This window comes from Protopterus annectens, chromosome 3.part0, assembly GCF_019279795.1.
Source record: "Protopterus annectens isolate FY-2018-M chromosome 3.part0, PAN1.0, whole genome shotgun sequence".
Taxonomy (NCBI): domain Eukaryota; kingdom Metazoa; phylum Chordata; order Ceratodontiformes; family Protopteridae; genus Protopterus; species Protopterus annectens.
In genome coordinates, this window is record NC_056731.1 from 1,132,396,354 (window position 1) to 1,132,416,581 (window position 20,228).

General features: G+C 42.2%; 1 protein-coding gene across 1 annotated transcript in view; it reads right to left on the reverse strand.

Annotated features, from left to right (window-relative positions):
- Positions 1-20,228, reverse strand: part of CABLES1 (Cdk5 and Abl enzyme substrate 1) — a 1,875,674-nt gene that overhangs the window by 124,396 nt on the left and 1,731,050 nt on the right. The gene's annotated exons all lie outside the window — the stretch shown is intronic.

Here is a 20,228-nt window from a genome sequence, read left to right on the forward strand (position 1 = left end):
TATTTTTCTTTCCTCTAATTTCTCTCTTAATCTTTTTGTAAATCTTCTGTCTGGAAATTCTGGGCTTCTTGTATAATAGTAGCAATACATAATTTCTTTCTTATCCTCAATAGTCCACTCTATCATCTTTATGGCTGACTTTTGGCTTTTATGATTTTTGTGGACTACTTCCTTCTACAACAGGGGGGGGCCTGTCCTCCCTCTGAGCTTGGCCTAGCTCTACTGTAGGAATATTTCCATGTCTTGTGGATTCTACACTGTCATTTTTTGCAGTCGTGGCACCAGTGCACCTATCAAGATTAGGCACTTTTTTATGCTGGGGCTTGTGCACCCAGCTGTCTTTTATTTTTTTAACTTACTTCTATCCATGACATATACTATATACAATACAGTCTACATATCAGAGATTTTATCCACTCTCCATTTGGACCCATTCCAATGTATGATGGATGATACAAAAACAACATGGATGCATTACACACAATGTATATATCCTATTAGTAACACCATGTTACTTACATTCCCCTGAGCTCTCATTAAAGGAAAACTCTGCCTTCTCCTACAGTTTAACTCAAACTTTCTGTTGCTTTTCTCCCTACAATTGGTTCCAGTATTGTGTAGGTACCAGAAACCATAGCTCTCAACCTTCCATCTCTAAAATGAGGCGCACTACCTCTCACAAGGTGGAAAACAAAAGGCAAAATGTAGAATACCTACTTAACAACTTCAACTAGGAACTTCACAGATGGTTAAAATGCAATACTTTACACTTATAAAAAGTTACTTTGATGAAATAATATGATTCTTTAATGTTTTCCCATGAATATCAGTTAAAAAATGTCTCACACTCATTTTTATGACAGACCCTTTCAAAGCGGAACTGCAAGGAACATGGACCTTTTGAGACCCAAAATGAGGAATGTTCCTCGTAATGAGGTACACTTTTGTGGTATGCCAGAAACCCACTTGTACTTTATAAAACTTTCATTTCCCTGCCTTGGATCAAGGAAGGGAAAGCCCACCTACTGTTTTTTTAAGCTTAACTTCTCGCATACTTTGCATAAGAATTTGCCTCCATCTGTATGACATACTATAGAGACAAAGAAAATTAAAGTTATGTACTCACCATAGCTATGCATCTGTGTTGCCCATTTTCATTCTTCCTCAACATATAGGTTATGGATCTAAACTGGCTGCATATCTCTGACCTACGGATCCAAGTCTTGAGCTCCTCCCTCTACCCATAATGCCCCAGCTAGCCTACAATACCACAGATTGAATTTACTGCCTTATATATAACCCAAGATTGATAAGGAAGAAAGAAAGTAACAGTAAGTCACGGCTTAAACCCGGAACTAAAAGGTTCCAAAAGGTCTACAAGTTCACTACAGAATATAACAGGAAGGTGGAGGGAGGGTGGGGAGTTGAGGAAGAATGAAAATGGACAACACAGACACATAGTTATGGTTAGTACATAACTTTAATATCTGATGTCCTTTTCATTATTCCTCAACATGTGGGACAGAGTCCCCAGGTACACGACTCTTGGGTGGCCCTCCTGAAAGGATATTCCAGAGAACTTATGAGCCAAAAGCTGCTCTGTTTCTAGAAGTCAAATCTAGTTTGTAATAAGTAACAAAACTATGGGTATTGGACCAGGCAGCTGCTGCACAAATGTTACAATAAGAAATTTTAAACCAAAAGGCAGAAGAAGTGGCCATGGATCTAGCTGAATGAGCCTTAGGAGGCTTTGATAAGGAGAGGTCTTGCTGAGTATATAGAAAATAAATGCAAACAGTGATCCATTTTGCCAGGGTAACTTTACAGACCAGTGTTCTCACTCTGTACGGTGAGAAATAAAGAAGCAACTGGTCAGTTTTACTGAGATCCTTAGTCCTGTGTAGATAAAAACATAGTTGTCTATGTATATCTAAAAGATGTAACATATACTCTCCATTATTTGAAAAATTAGGGAAGAAGACAGGCAGATGAATTGTTTGATTGATAATGGATTCAGATGTTACTTTTGGTAAGAAAGATGGATTGGTTTGTAAAGTAACTGCCTTTGTGAAAAACAATGTAAGGGAATTTGGATGTTACAGCCTGGAGTTCAGAAATTCTTCTTTCAGAAGTAATTGCTGCTAGAAATGCTGTTTTGCAAGACAAACATTCTAAATAATTTTTAGTTGAAGGTTCAAAATGTTGTTTTCTGAACCCCTGAAGCACTCCTGGCAACTCCTATGGAGGAGATGGAGCTTTCACTGGGGGGGGCCTAAATAAGGTGCCTTTTAGAAAAACCTTACACAATTTAGAATAGGCTAAGGAAGAAGCTTTTTCTATTGAATGAAATTTGATATGGCAGCCAAATGAACTATGATTGTGGAGAAACTAGCATCTTCCTGAAAATCAGAAGCTAAGAATTCTAGAACTGAAGAAACAGAAACAGTGAGTGATTGATTTCTTTACTAAGAGCCCAAATTGAGAATAATTTCCATTTATTCTACTATATTTTCCTTGCAGGAGCTTTCTGGGAAGATAAAAGTATATGTCTAATGTGGGAGGAAAGCCTGGGCAATCTAGCTATTATGGGAACTGGAGAAACCATGAAGTGAGGTTGGGGCTCGGAATATTGGCATGTTTTATCCCTGAGGGATGCAAGACAAGGTCTGGACTACAGTCCAGTATCCATGGCGGATTTTGAAGATGAGACCAAAGGAATGGGAACCACACTTGGTGAGGCTAAAAGGGCAATGAGGATGACTGAGCTCTTCAATCGATGTGATTTTTCTAAGTATTTTGGAATCAGAGGTAACAGGGGATAGGCATAAACTAGACCAGAAAGCCAAACGTGGACTACAGTACCTCTCAGTGACTCCCCCTGAGGGGGACTAGAGCAAAAAACCTGCTGCACTTGTTGCTGTGCGGAGATGCAAAGAGATAACAGCAAGGTTGTCTCCAGTGATGGAAAATCTTCTCTGCCACTACCTGATTGAGAGACCACTCATGAGTTAACAAAACGGATCTGCTGAGTTTGGATTTCGACAAAATGTGCATTGCTTCTAGAAAGTTGTTGGAGAAGATCGCCCACTGCCACACTCCATTGCCTCTCAACAGAGGGGGTTAGACTGGGTTACCTTTGTTGATGTATCAGACCACAGTCATGTTGTCAGTTTGGAACACAATAGTCCCCAGAGGGAGAACATCTTGAAAGGCCTGCAACGTTAACAGGACCACTCTCATTTCCAGGACACTGATGCACAAATTGGTTTCTTGGGGACCATGTGTCTTGGTCCATTTGTCCTAAGAAATACATCCCTCCCCAACTGGGAGGCTTCCGTGGTCACTGGAGGAAACAGAATGAAAAGATGGCCAAAGTAAATGTCATCAGACTGGATCCACCAGCAAAGATGATTTCTGCATACCTGAGTAAGCCTGACTGGGAAGGATAGAGGGAAGTTGAAGAGTAGATCACTGAACAGCTAGAGTCCATTGGAGGACATGCGTACAAAAATGTGCAATAGGAACCAAGACTATGGAAACTGCCATCAAATCTAGTGCCTGAAAAACAAGTCTGGCTAGAGGAGCAGGATGAGCAAGGATTTGTTGCACCTGAAACTTGACTGTACCTCAACAATGTACAGGCAGAGCAACAATGCGACTTACTACGTTCAACTGGGCACTAATGAACTCCAGGCTCTACACTGGGTGTAGTTTGGATTTGGCGTGTTTGAAAAAGTTGGACCAAACAGTCCCTGGACTGTTCTTAGAGATTCCTGGTTGGGTGGTAAGGAGCCAGTCATCTAAATAAGAAAAGACATGGAATCCCAGCAGTCTCAGGTGAGCAGTGACCACTGCCATAAACTTGGTAAACACCTTGGGATCTGTGGTGAGACCAAAGGGCAGGGATCTGAACTGATAATGACTGGCACCCAACCAAATGTGCAGATATCTTCAGGAGCATCTGTTCATCTTGATGGGATAGTACATGTCCTGAAGATTGACTGAGCACATCCAATCATCCTTGTGCAAAAAGAGCAGGATGGACTGAATTGTGACCATTCGGAACTTTGACTTCTTCACAAATTGGTTCAGACTGCTTAGATCTCAAATCCCCCGATCTTCTTTGGCACTAAAAAGAATCTTCACTAAGTTCCAAATAGTCCTTGGTTTGGTGGGACCTCCTGGATGACTCTTTTGGCCAGCAGCTTTTGAAGCTTTTGAGCTGCAGCTTCTCTCTGACTGGGTGAGATGTCAGGAAGCTTACTTCTTTTGGCTAAGAGAAATCTGGAAAAATTGAATGAAATAACATCTGGATATTATATTTAGCACCAAAGAACCTTTTGTTATAAGAGCCCAGGCATCTGGGTGCAGGGACAAGTACCCCCCGACTGTCTCCAGAGGTGAGCAGTTGGTCAATCCTTCAGGAGTCTTAAAGGGTCTGTTCAGAAAAGAATCATGCATACCCTGGTTTTGCGGGCCTCATCTGCAATGAGGACGGCATCTTCCATTTGAACTGTCCCTCTGCCCCCGGAAAAGTTGTCCCTGCATGAGTCTTGGAAAAAATCCTGGGATTTCGAGAACCACAATTTCTTGCCTCCTCTTTGACTTTGACAAATCCCAACGGCAGACAGGGTCCTTCCCTAAATAATGACACTCCATCAAAAGCAGAACTGATGGAAGAAGATTTGAAAGGCTCTGCAAAATCACAAAGTCGCACCCAGGCATGTCTCCAGACAGCAATGCCTGGACCAGCAGCCTGTGAGGTAGCCTCTGCAGCATGGGATATTTAACCTCATGGAAGCATTAGAAATGGATATCAGAATGGCCAATTGTGAGGAAGATCTTTTACAGTCCTCCACAGACATGGACTCCAAGAGGGATTTGGAGACCTCCTTGGTCAAATACCCCTGCAGCCTTGTAAGGTGCACTAAATAATTCAGGGACCTCAAGCCAAAGGTCGCTGAAGCAAATATGTACTTTCCCTTAACTCCCTGTTAGGCAGATGGACAAAGGAGCTCTGCTCAGCTAGCTCCTTTCTTGTGGCCACTGCTGCAACCATAGGATCGACAGGGACGTCTTTGCTTCAATGGGGTCTATCCTTCATTGGTGCCAAAATTTTATCTGGGTGACGGGGAACTGATTTGAGAGACCCTGGTTCATTTAATGCCCAGCAAGAGACAAGGCTGATAAGCTCAACAGCCAAGGATGTCACTCAAGATATAGATGGGCTGAAAGCAAAAGTTTCCAGAAATACTGACTCCTCTGAGGAAGGAGTATCTGAGAACCATCCATCCTTCTGCTTAAGAAACTGTAGAATGTCTCCACATGAGACTACATCATGTGGAGATCTGGAGGACCCTTCCCCTTCAGTCAGTATCCTCTGTGAGGGATTCCATAGGGGAATCTATGTGCCTCCTTTTGGACATTCTCTTATGGGGAACCTATTTGCCTCCTTTTGCACATTCTCTTATGAGGAACCTCCTCAATGGGATACTTTGTGACGGCATCTGAAGAGAGGGGTAGTTCCTCTAAGGAAACTGTCTGGATGCTAGTTGGGACCAGCTGTCCCTGTGGAGTAGGTGTAATGGGATCAGAGCTTCGACCCACTTGTGGAATAAAAGTATGATCCAAGGAAGAAAGAGAGGTCAGATCTCTTGGAAGAAGAAAACCCTCTCCACTACCTCAAAGGCAGATGGACCAGGAGAAGCTATGACTGGCCACATCACAGCTGAATCTTCAGAAGCAGCAAAGCCTTGACTGTGTCCTGATATGCGCCTCAAGGAGGGAGCTAGACCCAAGTTATCTAGCATCAAGGCTCTGAGGGGCAAGGACATCTCTAACATCACTGGCGTAGATCTTGGTCCCCTGGATCCGAATCCCATGCTTCGGCTATGTGACTTATCCTGATCTGAGGGGAAAGGAACAGAACTAGTCAGGGAAACTGTAGGAGTTGAAGATGTAATAGTCTTCGGCTCTGACAAAGACTCTCTAGGGAGTCTTGGATCTGAGGGCTCTGAAGCCGTGAGGTGGATCAGAGAGGGAGATATTACTATATGGGTGGTGGAATGGAGGCTCACGGATTTAATAGTAGACAGAATAACCCCCATGTGAATCTGAGCTCTGAAAAATTTCCTCATCATTCTATCCACTTCAGCCTTCCAAAAGATTTCTGGAGGACCTAACACATGAGATAGGGACTGTGGCCTAGAATGTTTCATTGGTGTGATTTGAAAAAGGGAGAAACTGAGCTAAGGAGATGCTGAATTAATCATGAATTTGGGTGAGCAAGTTCTAGGAGACTTTGAAACACCAGCAGTCTGATCAGAGGTTTTCAGATCCAAAAGCTGTTTCAGAGATTTACTTGATGCAAAAATCAGATCCAAGGGTTTAGGATCCGAAAGTTTCCTTTTTTGGATCCATGTAAGTAGGAGCCAAAGATCTTCGAATCTTCTGAAGAAGCTCTGAAATCACAGAGGTGGAAGGAGTCTTTGGAAATCAAGGATGGGATCTCTTTTGAATGACTGGATTAAAGAAATTAAATTGCCTTAGTAACCAGTTTTAAGAGACAGCAAGTAAATGAAAAATAACACTGAATATCATGAGACTTTCTTCTAGAAAATACATGAGTGCTCAGTAACAATTCTGCAGTTGGTATTCATTTTTCCATGGCAACTATACAATAAAAAGAAACTGACTGCCTGGTTCTCATGTCTCCATGGCGACAATCTGATAAAGAGAACTTGCCTACAGTCTGGTGGAAGTGATTGGCTGCGAAAAAAAAAAAGAGAAATTGGCTAGGACATAATGTTCTCTGAAAGCATTAAGGGGTTTTCCCAGTTGGGAGAGCTATAATGATCAGACAAAACCAATTACCACTTGAAATAAAATTTTCTCAGTTTTTTTTAAGGTAACGAGATACTAATATAAACAGTTGTTTTTATTTTCTTTTTCTCCCTTCTCTCTTTTTCTTTGTTGAGTTTTAAGAAATGTAGGCACTATAATATAAAAAGGGGGAGAGGTCTGGTTAAGAAAGCACGACAAAAGAAAAATCTGTTTACTTTTTTCCCATGCTTGCATAGGGAAATGACTAGGTTAACACCCTAGGTTTATCCAGTAACAAGTTTATTATAAAGCATGCAAATGGAAAAAAATATTAAATACTATAAGGCTTTTTTCTGGTAAACAAGGTATCCTTAACAAGTTTGTGTCTGTTTTGCATGTCACTAGAAGACAATCTGACAAAGAGAAATGGCTTGGAGAAAGTGTTTACTGAAACATTCAAGAATTTTCTCAGCTGGAGGTCCTAATGGAGAGATGAAAAGTCAGCAAGCAAAGGAGAGTAGGAGTGCTGAAATTGAATTCATCCTCAAGTCTTGGTGAGTACCTTCGCGAGTTGGACCCTGTTTTTCACAAAATCTCACCAAGGCGACACTGATATATAGACTGTATCTATATAGCATATATCATGGATAGAAGTAAGTCAAAAACAACAAAAAAAGATAGCTGGGTGCACAAGTCCCAGGATAAAAAAGTGCCCAATCCTGGTAGGCACACTGCTGCCAGGACGGGAAAAAAATGACAGTATAGAATCCTCAAAATCTGGAAACATTCCTACAATGGGGTTAGGCCAGGCCCAAGATGCCCCCCCCCCCCGTTATAGAAAGAAGTAGCAGGCCGCAAAAATCACAAAACCTGATAAGCCAAAGAAGAGCCATAAAGACGATAGAGTGGACTATTGAGGATAAGAAAGAAATTATGCATTGTTACTATTATACATAAAGCCCAGAATTACCAAACAGAGAATATACAAAGAGATTAAGAGATAAATTAGAAGAAAGAAAAATACTTATACAGGAAAAATTGTCAGAAGCATCAAATACAAATTTGTGTTCATTAATACAACAGATTTTTGAAAAACAGTATATAGATCAAGAAACTTTGATCTGTTTGGAAAAAGAAGCATCCGAGGAAGTGCAAAAATTTAAATAACAAAACCTAGACATTTTTGAAAAGTATACAAAAGAAATATGGACATGGGAACGAAAGAGAGATTTGACATGGCGCAATATTTATGCAAAGGAGAAAGCCAAGTTAACTAATATAGAGAAAGCAGTTACAAAGTTATTCAAAGAGAAATATAGGCAAAGGCATCCAGATATGGAAAATTTCACAATAAGAAAATTAATATTAAAAAATGGAATGTGGATAAGAAGATAAGTAAAGCAGAAATTAAGGAAATAGAAGTTATGCCAAGGAGAAAGCAAAACTAACCAATACAAAAAGAGCAGCATCAAAGATGTTTGAAGAGAAATACAGGCAAAGGAATCTGGATATGGAAAATCTTACAATACAAAAAAATAAGATGACAAAGAGGAAAAGTAGAAAAGGAAATTAGTAATGGAGAAGTTAAAGAAATAGAAACTGAGGTTATGGAACACCTGCAAAGTGAAGGATTCAGTGCAGAAAATCTAAAGCAGAAAACACCACAATGGGATAGAATAATGGATATGCAAATTAAGGGGAAACCAGTGGAAAAGGAAGTAATTGGTCAGGTGCCATATCAGGATATTTTGGAGCCTTCCACAGGAAACCAGTATAAATGTTCAATTAAAGCTAGACAGCAAGGGAAGGGACAGGAGACTGATGCAGTCAACGTTGAGGAATGATAGGCCAGTGAGTTCCCATATGACAAAGCAACGGCCGGCACAGGATGAAATTGAAGATAAGGTGCTACAGGAAGATGCTACAGAACTTTCTATAGAATCCCCACAGGAAGTGGAAAACAAAGGATGTGCCCTTAGTCTGGAAGAAAATGAACTAAAGGAAGAGGTGCTTGATTTAATGGGCAAAGATAGATATATTACAATCAATGAAAGAAATAGATTGCAGAAGGTCAATAAAACCCCAAAAGTTAGAAGTCTGATAAAACAAATGAACACAGTAATTAGGACTGTCCACAGAGATCTATGCAATATAACAGAAGTAAACAGGATATGTTACTGTGCAGCTAAATTAATAACTGATAAAGTTTTACCACAAGAGCACACGGTAGCGAGGCAAAGGAAGGGGAGAAATTGAACACCATCATGGAAGTATCGAACAGAGAAAATATAAAGCAATTAAGACAAGAAGTGTCACTGTTAGAAGACTATAGAAAAGGGAACAGATCAGCAAAAATACTAAGAAAGATAGATGTAGTAAAAGCAGTGCACAGTATTAGAACAGACCAGGATCTATCATGCACTATTGTAAATACCAAACTAAAAATTTCAACACAGGCAGAAAAACTTACAAGATACACAGACAAATATAAAGGAAAAGTACAAAATAAGCAATTTAGTGATGACCCAAAAAAGTTTTATAGAGAATTGAAAACAAGGTAAAAGGAATTGAAAGACCACCACAAAAAGAAGAAATAGATACATTTTGGAGAAGTATCTATGAAGATCCTGTGGAACACAATAAAGATGCTAAATGGATAAAAGAAGTAAAGGAAAGAATAAGAAGTTTAAAGGTACAAGAGATGAATTGGGATTAAGTAACAGCCAGAGAGATTGAAATAAAGTTAAGAACAGCCTCTAATTGGAAAACACCAGGCCCAGATGCAGTACCTAACTTTTGATTAAAAGTATTAATCTCTTTACACAAACACTTAGCCATGAGTAAGAACTATTATATGCACATCCCAAACAGACACCAACCTGGCTAACAACAAGTAAAACAATGCTCCTACTTAAGAATGAACCTGCAAGCTTCCCCAAAATTATAGACCAACAACTTGTGTACCGACGACGTATAAACTACACACGGGAATTGATGCCGATAGTTTATAGTCATCTAGAAGAAAATTCAATTATGGCAGTAAAACAAAAGGGCAACAAAAGTCAGTCATATGGAACAAAGGATCATCTGATGTTAAATAAAGTCATAGTGGAGAACTCTAAAAAGGGGAAGAATCTAAGTATGGCATGGATTGACTACGAAAAAGCATTTGATAGTATCCTACATTCATGGATAAAAGAGTACTTAAAAATATATATGATACATCCTAACCTACACTGATAGACTATGTTACAGTGACCATGAAACAATGGCAGACTACTTTGCAATTAAATCCTGATAAAGGACAAATTACTATCCCAGGGATAAAAATTCAAAGGGGGATATTCCAGGGTAACTCTCTGTCACTGTTATTATTCTGCCTTGCCCTTAACCCATTAAGCTGCCTACTTAACAGCTTAGCCCATGGCTATAATGTGGCTCCTAGAAAACAACAAAGTCTAAAGACATCTCACCTTCTCTTTGTCGATGATTTAAAACTGTATAGCTCATCAGACGAGGAACTGAAAGCACAGCTGCAGGTTGTTAAAACCTTTTCAGATGAGATTAGAATGTCATTTGGTCTTGATAAATGTGCAAAAGCAACCTTTAAAGCAGGAAAACTGCAGCACCAGGAAAACATAAGTTTGGGACAAGAATGTGATATAAAAGAACTTGAGCATGAGGGAGTGTATAAATACTTGGGAATTGATGAAGGATCAACAATAAAACATGAACAAATGCATATAAAACTTAGTAAGGAGTACTTTAGAAGACTTAAATTAGTCCTGAAAACAGCGTTGACATCCAGGAACAAAATCCAAGCCATAAACCAATTTGCTCTGCCTGTCCTAATTTACAATTTTGGAGTGATTGATTGTCACCAAAATGTGCTTGATAGAGTAGACATTAAAACAAGAAGGATGCTTCATGCTCACCAGATGATCTATAAAAATCAGTGTATACCAAGTTTATATATTCCCCATTCCGAAGGAGGGTTGGGCCTCCTTGAAATTGATTACATGTACAGATCTGCAATCGTGAGACTTCACACATATCTGTTGACTTCAAGAGAACCAAACATAGTGAAAGTTTTGAAACATGGGGAGAACATATCTAAGATGACTTCTATGCTTAACCTAGCAGAAGCATATCACAGTCAAGAAGGAATGGAAATCAAACCAGAAGCAGATAAAAATCAGACAGCAACTAAATATGCCAAAAAACAAAAGAAGGAATATAAGGTGAAGGTCCAAATGAAAAGGCAATTAATGTGGAAAAATCATAAATACAGTAGCAAGTATAAAAAACTTCTGGAAGAACCTCATGTTTATCAGGAACGAAGGCAGGAATGGTTATGGAGAGGTGAATTTAAACCAAGAGATGAAAGGTTAATATTGGCAGCCCAAGACAGTGGTCTACATACACGCTGGTTTACAAAGTCCATTGAACATGTGGGAGAAACAGATAAATGTAAGTTTTGTAAAACTGAACTGGAAACAGTCGCACACCTCGTTGCTGGTTGTGACATACTAATGGCAGAGGGCCTGTATACTGAAAGGCACAATAGTGTGGCGAGACTGTTGCACTGGGGATTGTGCAAATATTATGGTTTTGAAGTGGCTGAGAAGCACTGGAAACATGAGCCACAAAGCATCATAGAAAATGATCAAGTCTTCATTCATCACATGGGATCATCCATTACCAACAGTTCAAAAGATAGATGCTAGAAAACTGGATGTAGTAGTCCAAGAAAAGAAGACAAGTGCAGCATTGATCATTGAAATCGCCACACCCAGTGATTACAGTGTCCTGCGTACAGAGAGACAAGGTTATAAAATATCAGGATCTGAAAGCAGAAATGAGAGCAAAGTGGAAGGATACCCAGATACTTCCAATTCTAGTAGGAGCAACGAGTCTTATAAAACAGAGTCTACCATCACATTTAAATAAGCTACCAATACACTCAACTCCGTATAAATTACAGGAGTCATTACTGGGCACATTGTGGGTGCTGTGAAGAGCACTTTTGTTTGATATCACAGAGTGAAACAATACTAATTTCATTAACTTTAATCGTACTTTGACTTAGGAATGGGGTCCATTCCCATCATGGTATTAGAAACCCAAAAGATTTGGAGAAATGAAAAAAAAAACTGGGAGAGCTATAAAGATATATGACAAAACCTGATAGCAGTTCCTAAAAGCACAGGCTGTACCATGCATCTTAGCATGACTAACCTTTCTTTTTGGTTAACTCTAGCTTGTTTGTGTGGCTATCAGTTTAGAATTTTTCTTATTAGGAAGTGAAAATTCAATATTTGAAGATGTACAGTTTTGTGTGTTGTTATTTCAATAAAACAAAATGTTCTGCAAGTTGTGACATAGGCTCAAACGGAAACACAAAACACAAGAAACAACTGTATAAAAGATCAACCTGCCTAATAGTATATGCATGTAACATAAAAGTTGGAATTAAATATTTAACAAAAAAGCAGTTATACTTAAAATGTGGCAATAAAAGCTATATAAGAAAATGCCTTGTAATGTCTTTCAATCTAAATGGTCTTACAGATAAGTACAAAAAAGAAAGCATAGTGAACTATATTAAAAAAGTAGAATGCAAATAGCTATGCTACAAGAGACACCTGGAAAAAACTGAACATGTGAATTTGACAAAGAAAGGTTTTCAGGATGGTTATTCAGAGGAAAAGAGGTGTAATTATATTAATTGCAAGAGGAGCTCTAATAGTGATAGAAGAGAAAAGAAAAAAAGACACTAATGGAAGATATGTAGTACTAAGGGCCTACTACCAAGGGAGGAGGATTACACTGGCATGCATCTATATTCCATCTAAAACTGCTATAATGGAGTTTAAGAAAATTCGGGGAGATATAATCGGCTTTCAGGAAAAAGAAGTTATGTACCTGTCATAACGTTCCATGTTAGTTGTCTTCATCTCGCCTTCTTTCTTGCTGGTTGGGATCGGAGCCGATCCTTAGTTCCGACTCTGCCATCTTCTATAGCTCGAGAGCTGTTTACTGGCTCGAGGCTACCCCTTATCCCATGATGCCTAGCGATAGCTACCCAGATCTCATTTGAAATAGCTAACCCCAGACATAGCCAGAGAATAAACCTGTCCAAACAAATAGGCTGAGTACACCTGTCATACTCTCTAAGTCAGTAGAGGAAACAAACCAGAGAACACTCAGCCAGTGAAACCATAACTCCTCTCGGTCCAATAGGACAGGGGGACGGAGGGTGGGAAGCAAGAAAGAAGGTGAGATGAAGACAACTAACATGGAACGTTATAGTAGGTACAGAACTTCTTTATGTTAAGTTGTCTATCTCGCCTTCGTTCTTGCTGGTTGGGACAGTGTCCCTAGCACCTACAGTCCTGGGCGGCTCATTAGAACAGACTCTTCAGAACAGTGGAACCAAAGTCAGCTCTGCTCCTGGAGACCATATCTAGCTTGTAATGAGAAATAAAAGTATGAGGATTTGCCCGCATAGCAGCTGCATAGATAGAATCCATGGGCAACCTAGACTGGAAGGCTACAGAGGTGGCCAAGGCCCTAGTAGAATGACCTTTTGGTTTGATAGGTAACTCTTTGTTCCTTAATTGATAAATGAAAGTAATAGTGCTTGACAACCACCTGGATAAGGTCACCTTGGAAACTGGGAGTCCTTGTCTGCCTAGAGCATAGGAAAGGAAAAGTTGGTCCCACTTCCTTATTTCCTTAGTCCTGTGCAGGTAAAAACGTAATTGTCTATGAACGTCCAATTGGTGTAATTTGTACTCTGCCTTGTTGGTGTGGTTAGGGAAAAAACACAGGAAGGCCTATAGATTGGTTTAAATTATTTTCCAAGCAGATTTTTGGAAGAAATGAAGGATTAGTCCTCAGAGCAACCCTGTCCTTATGAAAAACCAAGTATGGAGGACGAACACATACTGCCTGAAGTCCGGAGACGTGTCTGGCTGAAGTAATAGCTACCAGAAAGGGTGTCTTCCAAGATAGAAACTTAACGGAGCAGGACACTGCTGGTTCAAAAGGGGGCAGAGTTAAGGAAGTTAATACCAAATTAAGGTCCCAAGGAGGAGGGGGATCTCTGACTGGAGGCCTAAGGAGAGTGGTCCCTCTCAAAAAAGCTTTACAGAGCTTATGAGACATAATATTTGAATTTGACAAACCAACATGAAAGTGTAGAAATGGCCGCTAATTGAACCCTGATTGTAGCAGAAGCGGACCTGGAATGAAAAAGTTGTGCTAGGAATTCCAGAATTTCGTGGACTGGGGCTGAAAAGGGGTCTACGTTCCTAGCCTCTGCCCAACAGAACAGAATGGAAAACATTTCCATTTACTAGCATAAGTTTTTCTGGTTGTGGACTTGTGAGAGGAGACAATAATCTCACGTACAGCCGGGGAAATGCTGGGAAATCTGGCTAAGGTTGGAAGTGGAGCAACCAAGCTGTGAGCTGGAGAGTTTGGAGGGATTGATGCAACCTGCCTGACTGATGAATCAGTAGGTCTGGAATCGGATCCAGAGTCCAAGGTTGATCGAGAAGATAATGGTGCAGGAATGGGAACCATATCTGTCGAGGCCAGTAGGGGGCAATGAGGATCATTTTGCAACCCAACGATATTGCTTTATGTATGAGTTTTGGAATCAGGGGAAACGAAGGAAAGGCATAAAGAAGTCCCTGAGGCCAATCGTGGACTAGAGCGTCTCTGGATGAGTGACCTAAAAGCAGAAGAAGGGAGAAGTAGTTGCTGCATTTGCTGTTGAAGGGGGTGACGGAAGGATCGCAACAAGGCTGTCCCCATTTGCAGAAGATAAGATCCGCAACTTCCTGATTCAGAGACCACTCGTGAGGCATGAGGATAGCCCTGCTGATCCTGTCCGCTATGACGTTGGACACCCCAGGGATGTGCGTCGCAATCAGAAAACGTTGGGAGGAAATTGCCCACTGCCACAGTCTGAGTGCTTCTCGACATAGGGGGTAGGACCTGGTTCTGCCCTGCTTGTTGATGTACCACACCAGTGACATGTTGTCTGTTTGAATTGCAGTGGTCCCAGAAGGAAGAGAGTCCTGAAGGGCTTGCAACGCTAGGAGCATGGCTCTCATTTCTAGGACGTTTATGTGCAGATGGTACTCGTGAGGCTGCCAAGTGCCTTGGACTGTCCTGCCCTGATAATGCCCCCCCCCCCCCCTAGCAGGGAGGCATCTGTGGTCACTGTGGCTACCGGAGGGGGCTGAATGAAGGGTCTGCCCTGAGACACTAGTGGGGAGACCATCTACCAGGAAAGGAGCCTTTTGCATGCTTCTGTAACCAAGATGGTGTGAGACATGGGCAGCTGTTGGAAAGACCATTGTGTGAACAGAAGCCACTGAAGGATCCTCATGTGAAAGCGGGCCAGTGGGATTAGAAGAATATGGAACCCAGAGTTTGAAGGACAAACCTGACTTGGATTCTTTTGCTCTGCATCTGAATTTGTGCTTGCTGATGAATTGTAGACACCCTTTCTGGCGGTAGCCTTGCGGACATGTTCCTTGTGTCTAAGTCTGCACCAATGTAGGTGATAGATTGACAGGGCAACAAGGCAGATTTTTTCAAGTTTATTGTAATGCCTAACTGGGAGCAGATTGTGATTGTGTAGTCCCTGGCTTGAAGAAGTTGATACCTGGTAGTAGCAGTGAGGAGCCAGTCGTCTGGATATGGAAACACCTGGAATCCTCGACGTCTCAGGGGAGCCATTACCACTGCCATACATTTGGTGAATACCCTAGGGGCTGTGGTGAGACCAACGGGCAGAGCTCTTAACTGGTAATGACTGGCTCCCAGCCGGAAGCGAAGTAATCTCCTGGAGCGCCTGTCCATCTTGATATGGTAGTAAGCGTCCTGAAGATCTATCGAGCACATCCAATTGTCCTGACCCAGAAAGGGTAGAATGGACTGTAGCATGACTATCCAAAACGTTGTTCTTTGTACAGACCTGTTTAGTCTGCTGAGATCCAGAATCGGTCTCCAGTCTCCTGCCTTTTTTGGTACCCAAAAGAACCTTGAGTAAGTTCCGGATCCATGATGGTCTGCCGGGACTTCCTGGATGACTCTTTTTTTCTAGTAGTTTTGAAACTTCTATTACTGCTTGGTCCTTCAGATTGGGTGGAACATTTGGAAGGGATTTCCTTGACGGTAAGGGGGATTTCCTTGACGGTAAGGGGGAGTTTTAGAAGGGAATTTTATAACCTCCGGATATAATGGACCGTACCCATCTGTCTTGTGTTAAATCTTGCCAGGCTTTTGGGTACAGTGAAAGCCTTCCCCCGACTGCCTCCAGAGGTGAGCAGCCGGGCAACCCTTCAGGGATACTGAAAGGGCTTATCAGAGAAAGATTATCTGTTGCCCTGGTTCTGCGGACCGCCCCTGCCACGAGGGTGGCGTCTGTTGTTATTGTTTCCCCCTCTGCCCCTGGAAGAAAAATCGCTACGTGTGTCAGGCAAGGCTCCCTGGGATTTTCGGAACCACATTCTGCCAGTCTTCTGACCTTTGGGGTACAGTCTAGAAGGAGTGGAAAATTGGACTCCCACGGCAGAGAGAGTCTTGCCTTCTTGCTCACACCTAGTCAAAGTGTCTTTCACCTGTGGTCCAAAAAGAAAGGAACCATCAAAGGGGATGTTGGTGAATGACGCTCAAAACGGTTCCGCAAAATTACACAGCCGCATCCATGCATGCCACCTAAGGGCCACACCTGTACCTGCGGCTCTACTCGCACCATCGGTTGCATAGGAAATGAGCCTCATGGAGGAGTTAACTACAGAATTAAGCGTCGCCAGCTGGGAAGCTACTTTAGCTTGAGCCCCCTCAGCTGATGGATCTTGAAGGATATCTCTGAGCTCTTTAAGGAGATCCCTCTGAAGCCAGGTAAAATGACATAAGTAGTTCAATGACCTCATAGAAAAGATCCTAGACTCCTTGTTAGGAGGATGGACAGATGAAGAGGTCTCTGCTAACTCTTTTTTGGTGGCTGCTGCTACCACCATGGCATCAACAGGAACACGTTTGGTAAGGAACTGCTTGTCTTGGGGTGCTGTGATGAATTTGCCAGGTCTCCTCTGAGTTGGTTCCACTGTATCTGGAGCTGACCAAGCCTTTCGAGCCACCACTGCCATAAGTGGATCGAAAGGCGGAGAAACCCAGGAGGTGGAAGGTCGGGAACTGAACGCATCCAGAAATATAAACTAACCCTCGGTAGGGGCTAGGGGATTCCAGTTTCCCCTCTGCTTAAGCATTTCTAGGATGTCTGAGAAGGAAACATCTTCAGAGGGGGATCTCAGAGACCCTTCCGATTCATCTAAGTCTGTATCAGAAGTGACAGACTCAGGGGAGTCAATGTGCTTCCTCTTGCACTTGTTCTTATGAGGGGGCTCCTCTGAATGATCAGGGGAGGCCTCAGAAGAAGAGGAAACACCCAATGGGGTGCCCTGGAGCACCGGTTCCCTACGCTTGGGGTCTGGAGGAGGAGCAAAGGTTGGCACAGGCACTACAGGGGACAGAGCCGGTGGGGCCGATAGTGGAGCTGACTCAGTGGCCAGCACACTCCTCATGACATCGAAGGCGTCCCTGCCACGATGCAGAGAAAGCTCCGGTTCCGAGGAAATTGGAAACTTTCTCCGCACCGAGGGAGATGGCTCTGAGACCGATGTAGTAGCTGAGCTCACCTGCACCGAAGCTCCGAGAGGGAACATTGGGGTCGGACAAGGGTCCGATGCCACTCGCCCCCTGAGAGCCGCCGAGGGAGCCCTGGCACCCAGATCCCTCGACAGACGGCACCACCGAGGGGATCGGAGCTGACGACTGAACCGATGGAGATAGAGTTATCGGAGCCGACAGTTCCACTACTCGAACCCCAACGAACTCCGGCTCCGAACTCATTGGAGTCGGAGGAGGAACATCGATAGAAGTGGACGGAGCCGACACCTGTTGAGGAGGGCTGGACAACATCTTGGCAACTGCCTGCGACTTTAGAAACCTACTAACCACTCTCTCCACATCGTGATCCGACAGCCTAGAGGATCGAGAGGAGTGAGAGGATCTGTGACTGCGCTCACTCTGAAGCAAGGAAGACCGAGGAGCCGAATGTATCGATTCCAATGAAGGGGACCTCAGCCTCTTGTTGCTTTGCGAAGGCTCCGAAGTTTCTGATGGAGCTGACAGGGAGATAGTCTTATCGGTGCCAGCCGGAACTGAAGTAGAAGGTAGAGTCTGAACCGAGGACGGCTCTGAACTTGGAGCCCACGGCTTGGTTGATTTAGGGGATTTCACAGGCTGAGAGGTCTTGGCCGGTGAACCCTGGGGCTTTGAAAGACCCCTAAGAATAAGCTTATTCTTATGTTCCTGCAGGACTATTGGACAAAATGCATGGCAGATAGAACAAGAGGCCTGCAGGTGCACAGCGCCTAAACAATAGACGCAAGAAGTGTGCCCATCTGTCAGAGACATTTTCTGACAGCATGAGGCACACTAATTGAATCCAGACACTTTGGATTCCTTTGACATCCAGAAAGAAGGAAACAACAAATACCACAACAGCTACCAAAGCAAAATACAATCTGCACAAAAAACACACTGTACTACAAGACTATAGCTAAAGGATTTTTTTTTTTAATAGGAAAGCCTCTAACTTAAATGGCTAGCCTATGAAAGAAAGGTAGAAGGAAAGCCTCTAACCTAAACGGCTAACCTGACAAGAAGAGGATGGGGGAGAACTCTCTAAGTTAAACGAGTTCTACAAGGAAGGGATGGGATACTACAACTAAACACTAGCTAGCACAAAAAACAAGACTAACGTTAACAATAAAACACTGAAAAAAATATAATTCTAGAGTAAGAAAGTTATAAGAAAAACTTTATACGAGCCTGAGCCAGAAAAACGATACCTTGCAGCTGAAGCGGCAAACGAGATCGGAGTAGCTATCGCTAGGCATCATGGGATAAGGGGTAGCCTCTAGCCAGTAAACAGCTCTCGAGCTATAGAAGATGGCCGAGTCGGAGCCGAGGATCGGCTCCGATCCCAACCAGCAAGAACGAAGGCGAGATAGACAACTTAACATGGAATATTACTTAAAGGTGGGGACTGGAATTTGGTTTGCAACAGTGAAGATGTGCCTGGGAGGCCTAGAAGAGAAAATATAACAAAGGAAGGTGGATTTTTGAGTAGATTTGTGAAGATGTTTGGCATGGAAAATGTGGGTTCAATGCTGGGAGTTCAGAGTGAGTTTGCATGTTGTTTTCCAGGATACAAAGGCTGGGCTAGGCTCAATAGAATTTGCATCTTGCAGGAACATGTGCATTTGATTGGGGGTACTGAGATGCACCCAATGACTATTTCAGATCATGCACCAATAGTGACTAAGGTGAAGATGCAGCATAGTGAAATGGAGCTAGGATGCTAGTGCTTTCCCACCTATCTGCTGGAATGAGAGAAATTTCAGGAATGGGTTTTGGAAATAATTCAGGAGCTGTTGTGGAGGATGGAACTTTCTTCTGGGGAGTGGGATGGAATTAGAGTAGAGTTTAGAGCTAGGGTAGAAGTGAAGGAAAGGGATGCATGGTTGGAAATTTGTAGGAATTATTTAGAGGGACTGACAGATGTGTTGCAAATTAGGAGGAATATCTCAGAACAAAAAAAGGAGCAACTGCTGAATGCTGAACAGAAAATAATGGATTACCTCAATGATATGCATGAGTTTAGAAAGACTGCTGTTAAGCAAATGTTTTTTGATAATAATTCTAGGACACAAAAACTTTTAGCACAATGATTCAGGCAATGGAGAATGGAAAGGGCTGTTACCAAGCTTAGGGAGCTTATAACAAGAAAGATAACAAGAAATCTTGTAGAAGTATTAGAAATATTTCAGAAATTTTATGAAAGTTTGTATAAAGCAGGGAAATATGGAAACCAAGAAAAAGTACAAATGGAAATGTTTATGGAAGAATTAAATATGCCAAGGTTGGAGGTGGATGAGGCTCAATTGCTGACAGGATGGGAGGAGATGAGATGTAAATGTCTATGTGTAACCAATCTACAAGAAAGTCCCCAGGAATAGATGGTATTCCTGTGGAAGTTTGAAAGCTGGGACGGGAAAAATTGGTGGGGATCTGAAGGTTTTGTCTGGCAGTGTTTTGGAAGGAGGAAATGAAACAGCATTCTGGAAGAAAGCAGTGGTGACTGTAATGCATAAAAAGGGTAAAGATGCAATGGATCTGATTTCATACAGACTCATTTCAGTGCTAAGACATGATTATAAAGTGTTTATGTCTATAATGGCTAGAAGAATGGCAGGGGTGATTTCAAAGTTGATGGATATGGATCGGTGTGGTCTTGTGGAGGAAAGGCAAACATT